Genomic DNA, 7,790 nt, shown 5'->3' on the forward strand with positions numbered 1-7,790 from the left:
AGTGAAGAAGTATTATCTGAAGTAAAGCGCTCGCTGTTTTTTTAACTGCTTTACCTAGAAGTGGGTCAGCTATAAAGTGGGATGGATATTAATCTGAAGAACGGCATTTTGCAGTGAGAGGAAGGACTGTGCACTCAGCACTGGCCCACTCAATACTAAAATGGATGTTTTGGAATGCTTGTAGATTGCCTATTTTGGGAACAATGGTCCATAAAATAAATCACGACCTGGACATTCAATATCATCCCTACAAGCTTAGCCAGTTGGCAGCAGAAAAATCAATTGAGCTTTCATATCATATGCTGCCTCGCATACAGTTGACCTTTAACTCAATACTATTTAACAGAGATCGAAGTAAACTACTCTATATAGGCTCAGAACTCCACTGAGGAAATACACTATGAGGAATCCCTGGCTTAACAGCTTTCATGTGACAAACATCAATAGTTCTAGTGGCCTTGAGGCACAGTATTAACAAGAGCCAACAGGGAGAACCCACAGTCTACAGAGAGTTACAGCAGTGTATATTGCCTGTGCCTCACAATGCGAACAGATGGATAAATGGGTGTGGGGGGGGGGCGTTCATCATCAGATACATGTGGAAAATGTCCAGTCAAATGAAGTTAAGCAAGTTTCATTACTGTAATCCTTCCAGATGTCAGCATGTATTTTGAATATCTAAGGGTGGACAATGATTTCACTGAGAATTTCATGGAACTAGATTCTGGAAGCACTCAGGGAAAAACTAAATTATCACAACACCAGGCTGTCTTCATTAGTATGCAATGTCTATATTTAAAAAGCTAAAAGTCAAAGGTCATCTGCCCTGGACACAAGACTTCTGGCTTGTAGAGGTCAGTTCTAAGGGCCTGGAAAATTCCAAGTTATTCTGGCTAACCAGAGCACACCCAGAGGGGGAAGACAGATGCAGCACAGGATACGCTCAAGAGGATCTCCCTCTGTCTGTCCATGTGCACTGCTATAAAGAAACACCTGAGACTGGGGAATTCATAAGGAAAAGAGGTTTATTTTGGGTCACAGTTCTGCAGGCTGTATAGGAAGTGTGGTGCTGGCACCTGTTTCTGGTGAGGGCCTCAAGAAGCTTCCAATCATGGCGGAAGGCATGACGGAAGCAGACGTGTCACACGGTGAAAGTGGGAGCAAGGTAGGGGAGAAGGTGCCACACACTTTTAAACAATCAGATCTCACACGAACTCAGAGCAAGAACTCACACATTACTATGAAGAGGGCACCAACTCATTCATGAGGGCTCCACTCCCATGACCACCTCCAACCAGGCTCCACCACCTTTAGCATTGGGGATCGCATTACAACATAAGACTTGGAGGGGACACACATCCAAACCATATCATCCCCCTTCCTGTGTCTTGTCGTATCTCATTTTTAGTTGCCTTGTTCACAAGACAGCCTTATGAGCTGCAGAAGATGAAGCCATGGCATCCTTTCATCCCTTATGGTCTCTCTGCCCTCATATATGCATAACTATCAAGAGATAAGATGGTCTCAGCCTCTTAACAAGTTCTCAGTAGGAGGCCTGACCATTTGGGAAGCTTTTCCTTCCAAGTATTCATGGGCTATCAATTTAAAAGCAAGGACATTAAATCTACTCAAGACTCCGGACACATTCCTGGTTCCCTCCTATGGTAGGCTGCTTCTAAAGCGGCTTCTATGAATCCCACCTCCCTGTAGAAGCCTCTCTGCCTATCTGTGGGCTGGACCTAATGACTCACTTTTAAGCAATGGAATATGGCAAAAGCAATGTGACTTCTAACATCAGTTGTAAATGTCTGTGACCAATCTATAAATACATAAAGCAGATTCATTGTTGCTAAGGGTTGGGATGGGGGTCCTAGGCCTACGGGTTGAGGGGTAATAACTGAAAATATATGAAGTATCTATCTATAGCTAGACCACCCTGAACATGCCTGATCCCAGTTGATCTTGGAAACTAAGCAGGGTTGGGCCTAGTTAGAACTTGGATGGGAGACCACCTGGGAATGCTGGGTGCTGTAAGCTTTATAAGATAAAATAAAATTTTAAAAATAAATAAATATAAAAATGAAAAGATAAGAAATTTCTTTTGAAGGTGACAAAAATGTTTTAAAATGTATTGTAGTGATGGTTGCATAAATCTGCAAATACACTAATAACCATTGAATTTTACAAATTAAATGGGTGAATAGTATGGTATGTAAATTATATCTCTTTTTTGTAGCAAAACTTTGATAACATTTTATTAAATATAAGTATCTTTAAAAAGCATTTTAACGTCTCTTAAATCAGTTTGCATTTTACAATCAATAATGTCTTTTGATCACTGTTGGGATAGACTGAGAGCATTTTAAATTAAAATTTCTTCATGAGATTTTAGACCACATGGGTGGTGTCAACTCAGAATATAAATCTGCTTGCTGTTCAAAATCCTTTTCCCCTCCCTCTACCTAGTGCTATGATTGAGACATGTAAGTTTCCTTGCTGTTTCTTTTCACATGGTAGTTTTGCTTATTTCTATCCTAGGCCTTTGGTTGTAAGCTGCCCTGTAGAGAAGCCCATATGGCAAGGAACCAAAGGCAGCCTTGGGACAACAACCAACAAGGAACTGAGGCCCTCGAGCCAATACGCCTGCAAGCAAAGAAATCCTGCCAATAACACGGGTGTGAGCTTGGAAGCAGATCCTTCCACAGTCAAGCCTAAAGATGACCATAGTCCTGGCCAACATCTTCAGATGCTGAGGACCCAGTTAAACGACCCCCAGATTCCTGACATAGAGAAACTTGAGATAAAGCCTCTAAAGTGGGGGCCATTTGTCACACAGCAACAGATAGCTCATATAATTCAAAAGAGTTCCTCAGTCCTCTCCTCCATTTTTTATTCTTGGCCAGACCTCTTTTTAGTTTCCAGAAAGGAGCCTTGAAAAAACTTTCTGGTGCAACGCCTCATGCAGGATTATGCAGACCATCCCCGCCCCCACTCCTTGACTCTCACCACTTTCCTCTCCTGGAATGTCCCCTTCTCTCTCCTTAACATGCATATGATGTTGAGACTTCCGTCAGGCCTTTGTGTCTTTTATGAAGTGCAAACCCACCTTCCAGGCATACACTCTCTTTCCCAGAGTGACTTTTCCTGTCTGGGAATTTCCAGGGCACAAGTTGACACATTGAGCAACAATATCTTATGGTATTTTTTAATATATAGGTCACCAATCAGGAAAATTTCTTTTAAATCGCTTTTCAGGAAAAAGAAGTTTATTTTCTCTCAATACTTATATTTCTGTATAAATTTTTAGAGATTTGCATTTCTTTTATCCATTGCTCTGATTCCATTTTTGCTTGCTCTTCTTCAGTATCCCATTTTATATAACTAAGGAATTCCCATTTTTGTCCTTTTCAGAGTTATATTATATGGCATTGTATTTTTTCACATATTTAAACTTATTCTTACCTAATTGATATTAATTTAGATTTCCAGTTGTCTGCTACATTGTAATATTGTACTTATGTTTAATTATTCCACATCTATGTGTGTATTTTTAGTACCCGAAATACCATCTAAGTTCTGCCACTATAGCTACTTCATCATCCATTTTTGGATTCTTAAGCGTGCCTTGCCCAGAACCTTTAAATGGATTTGCACTAGATTTACTACCTTTCTTGGGCTGAGAAAGTTATTACAGTTTTTAAAGCCCCAAACTTATTACCAGACATTTGGTAGCAAAGGAAAATTGGTTCAAGTTTTGGGAGGCTCTAACTCAAGATGAACTTCATTTCATTCAAGGTTCTTCTTTATCATCCTTGGATGAGATGAAATTTATGTGAAAGTGTTCTTACAGGTAAATAAAAGCTGACATAATAGAAAAATGAATTGTGACAGAATTCACTAAGAAGTTAATAACAAAGTAAATACATTCAAGAAATCCTTCCTAGGCTAACATAATTGAAGGTCGGCCAAGGTCATCATTAACTAATTGTGGACTTACTTCTCCATCCCCTGTTTAAAGGAAATAGTTTACTTTCTTCTCCCATATACCCAATTCCCAAGTGATCTAGAATCTGATTTGTGCTTTATAAGCTCAGATACATTTCAGCACAGCTTGTTTGATGTGGCTCTAATATCAAATACACTTTTAGAAAGCAGTTAATCAAACTTAAGAAAGCATATGTGAAAGATGATTATATTAATATATTTTTAATAGCTGTTTATTTCAAGGGCTCTTTGGTTTATAAAATCTACCCTTGTCTACAGTGCCATCCATTTAAATCCAGTTTGTATTCAGCTTACTTAAGTAAGTATTAATACATGCAAACACACACACACACACACAAACACACACACACACATACTGGCTCTTCTCTCAAAAAATCGCTGCAGGGTTGAGACCACATCTCCTGACCCATCAACTCAAGGCTATCTTCTCAGCCATCCTAAGCAAGAGTGTTATGAGCGGTAGGGAAGAATTATTCAGCAAAGATAAAGCAAAATTTCTTCTGGGCTCAGAAAGACTGTTCCATACCTACTATTCGCCATGCAACTTTATGCTATGTTCTTTTCCCTGTTGCCTTTTTAATGCATGTCATTTCACACCGAGAAAGTAAAGAAAACAGAGGATACTGGAGGCTGGGAATGCAAGGCAAAGGAAGGGATAGGGAGAGATTTGTTAAAGGCTACAAAATTACAGCCAGATAGGAGGAGTAAGTTCTAGTGCTCTATAGCACTGTGGGAAGACAATAGTTAACATTAATGTAATACATAGTTTCAAATAGCTAGAAGGACGATATTGAATGTTCCCAACACAAAGAAATGATACCATGTTTGAGATGATGGAAATGCTGATTACCCTGATCTGATTACTATACATTATAGGTGTTGAAACATCACTATACACCCCATGAATATGTACAATTGTTATTTGTCTATTAAAATATTTTTAAAAAGGAAAAAAGAATTGAAGATTCTCCATATATTCCAGCTGTCCTGGCAAAGATAAAGAAGCCGACTTTGTCATTAGTAATGTGGGCATCTAGGAACCCCTCAGAGCCCCTGCTGAAATCACGCAGCCAGCTGTGTCACCTCTCCAGCCTCCCCACACTCCCCACCCCCGCATTCATCCTACCCTCAGCCCCTGCAAATCTCATATGCCATGCACAGCTGCTGCAAGTGTTCCCCAAGAACATCTTCAAGAGGAATAAACAGGGAACGCAGAATTGGCGAAATCTCTAGTTCTACTGATCTATGTGCTTAGGCTCCAGTAAGGAGACTTCACCTACGCACTTCTGGTAAAGTGGTACTCAAGGAAACTGGGTCTCCATAGGACCCAGATTCAGTGAAGGAGAGTAGAAGGCGTGTGACTATTCCTCACGAGCAATGTCCCAGTAGGTCAATAAAAAACCTTTGCCCTCATTAAACTCTACGAGCTTTTATTTTTATGAGTTTAAGTTTCTGGTCTATTCACAAAAAGAAAAGAAAAAAAACTCCATAACATAGACTCATGAACTAAACATAGATGATGAACTAATTTTTTATACAAATCCCTCCTTTTCTGTTTTTACCTTTAAACTTCCATCCTGCCCTCCCCTGTTCTAGTTTCTTCTATTAAAATGAAAAGTTACAACCAATGAATATTAGCTATTTTCTTCCGGGAAGTTTAATGTTACTTAAATTGAACAATGGTGCAGCATTAATAAGAACAGATTAAACTTCTTGCTGCACCACTTAGTAGTTGTATGACCTTGGGTAAGCTACATAACCCCTTCAGTTTCCTGTGTGCAATATGAACATAGTGATATTACTTATCTCATGGGATTTATAGAGTTAAAACATGTAAACCACTTACAAAAGTGTCTGAGACATAGAAAGGGCTCTATGAGGGCTGGCTAAAAGTATCTGTAGACCCAGGCCGGGCGCGGTGGCTCACGCCTGTAATCCCAACACTTTGGGAGGCCGAGGTGGGCAGATCATGAGGTCAGGAGATTGAGACCATCCTGGCTAATACGGTGAAACCCCGTCTCTACTAAAAATACAAAAAATTAACCAGGCGTGGTGGTGGGCACCTGTAGTCCCAGCTACTTGGGAGGCTGAGGCAGGAGAATCACTTGAACCCAGGAGGCGGAGCTTGCCGAGATCGTGCCACTGCACTCCAGCCTGGGCAACAGAGCAAGACTCCCTCTCAAAAAAAAAAAAAAAAAGTATCTGTAGACTCCTATTCTAATAATATCACTTCTTTATCATAGCTTTTGATACTCCCACTGTATAGCTCTCTTTTACTCAATGCTATGATGCCACACTTCCTGGACTTCCTCCTACTTTCATAAGTAGTCCTTCTCAGCCACTGTTACTTGTTCTACTCTTTGACTCAACTTTAAAGGCAGGTGGTGTCATTTAAAGACATTGCAAAACTATCCAGAATAACCAAAACTACCCTGAGCAAAAAGAACAAAACTGGAGGGATCACATTACCTGACTCTCACCATATACAAAAATCAAATAAAAATGGATTAAAGACTTAAATCTAAGACCTCAAATTATGAAACTACTACAAGAAAACATTGGAGAAACTCTCGATATTGGCGTAGGAAAAGATTTCTTGAGCAATACCCCACAAGCACAGGCAACTAAAGCAAAGATGGACAAATGGGATTACATCAAGTTTAAAAGTTTCTGCAAAGGAAACAATCAGCAAAGCAGAGAGACAACTCACAGAATGGGAGAAAATACTTGCAAACTACCCATCTGACAAGGGATTAACCAGAATATATAAGGAGCTCAAACAATCCTATAGGAAAAAATATAGATCAAAAAATGGGCAAAAGATCTGAATAGACATTTCTCAAAAGAAGACATATTAATGGCAAACAGGCATATGAAAGGATGCTCAACATCACTGATCACCAGAGAAATGCAAAGGAAAACTATAATGGGATACCATCTCACCCCGGTTAAAATGCTTATGTCTAAAAGACAGGCAATACCAAATGCTGGTGAGGATGTGGAGAAAAGGGAACCCTCGTACACTGTTGGTGGGAATGTAAAGTAGTACAACCACTATAAAAAACAGTTTGGAGGCTCCAAAATAAAAAATAAAAATAGAGCTACCCTATGATCCAGCAATCCCACTGCTGGGTATGTACCAAAAGAAAAGAAATCAGTAGTATGTCAAAGAGATATCTGCACTCCCACGTTAACTGCAGCTTTGTTCACAATAGCTAGGATTTGGAAGCAACCTAAGTGTCCATCAATAGGTGGATAAAGAAAATGTGGTACACATACACAATGGAGTACTATTCAGCCATAAAAAAGAACGAGATCCTGTCATTTGCACCAACATGGATGGAACTGGAGGTCATTATGTTAAGTGAAATAAGCCAGACACAGAGAGACAAACATCTCATATTCTCACTTATTTGTGAGAGCTAAAAATCAAAGCAATGGAACTCATGAAGATAACGAGTAGAAGGATAGGAACCAGAGGCTGAGAGGCTGGGAAGAGTAGAGGAGATGGGGATGGTTAATGAATACAAAAAATCATTAGAAAGAATGACTAAGACCTAATATTTGATAACAGAACAGGGTGACTATAGTCAATAATAATTTAATCATTTATTTTTAAATAACTAATTTATTTTTAAATAACAAATAATTGAATTGCTTGTAACACAAAGGATAAATGTTTAAGGTTAAGATACCCCATTTACCCTGATGTGATTATTACATATTGCATGCCTGTATCAAAATGTCTCATGCACCCCATAAATATACACACCTACTGGGTGCCC

General features: G+C 39.4%; 1 pseudogene; it reads left to right on the top strand.

Moving 5' to 3' along the window:
* Positions 1-1,918: 1,918 nt before the first annotated feature.
* LOC114675276 (5S ribosomal RNA) lies at positions 1,919-2,037 on the top strand (annotated as a pseudogene).
* Positions 2,038-7,790: the final 5,753 nt, after the last annotated feature.

Source organism: Macaca mulatta, chromosome X (genome assembly GCF_049350105.2).
Source record: "Macaca mulatta isolate MMU2019108-1 chromosome X, T2T-MMU8v2.0, whole genome shotgun sequence".
Lineage (NCBI taxonomy): Eukaryota > Metazoa > Chordata > Mammalia > Primates > Cercopithecidae > Macaca > Macaca mulatta.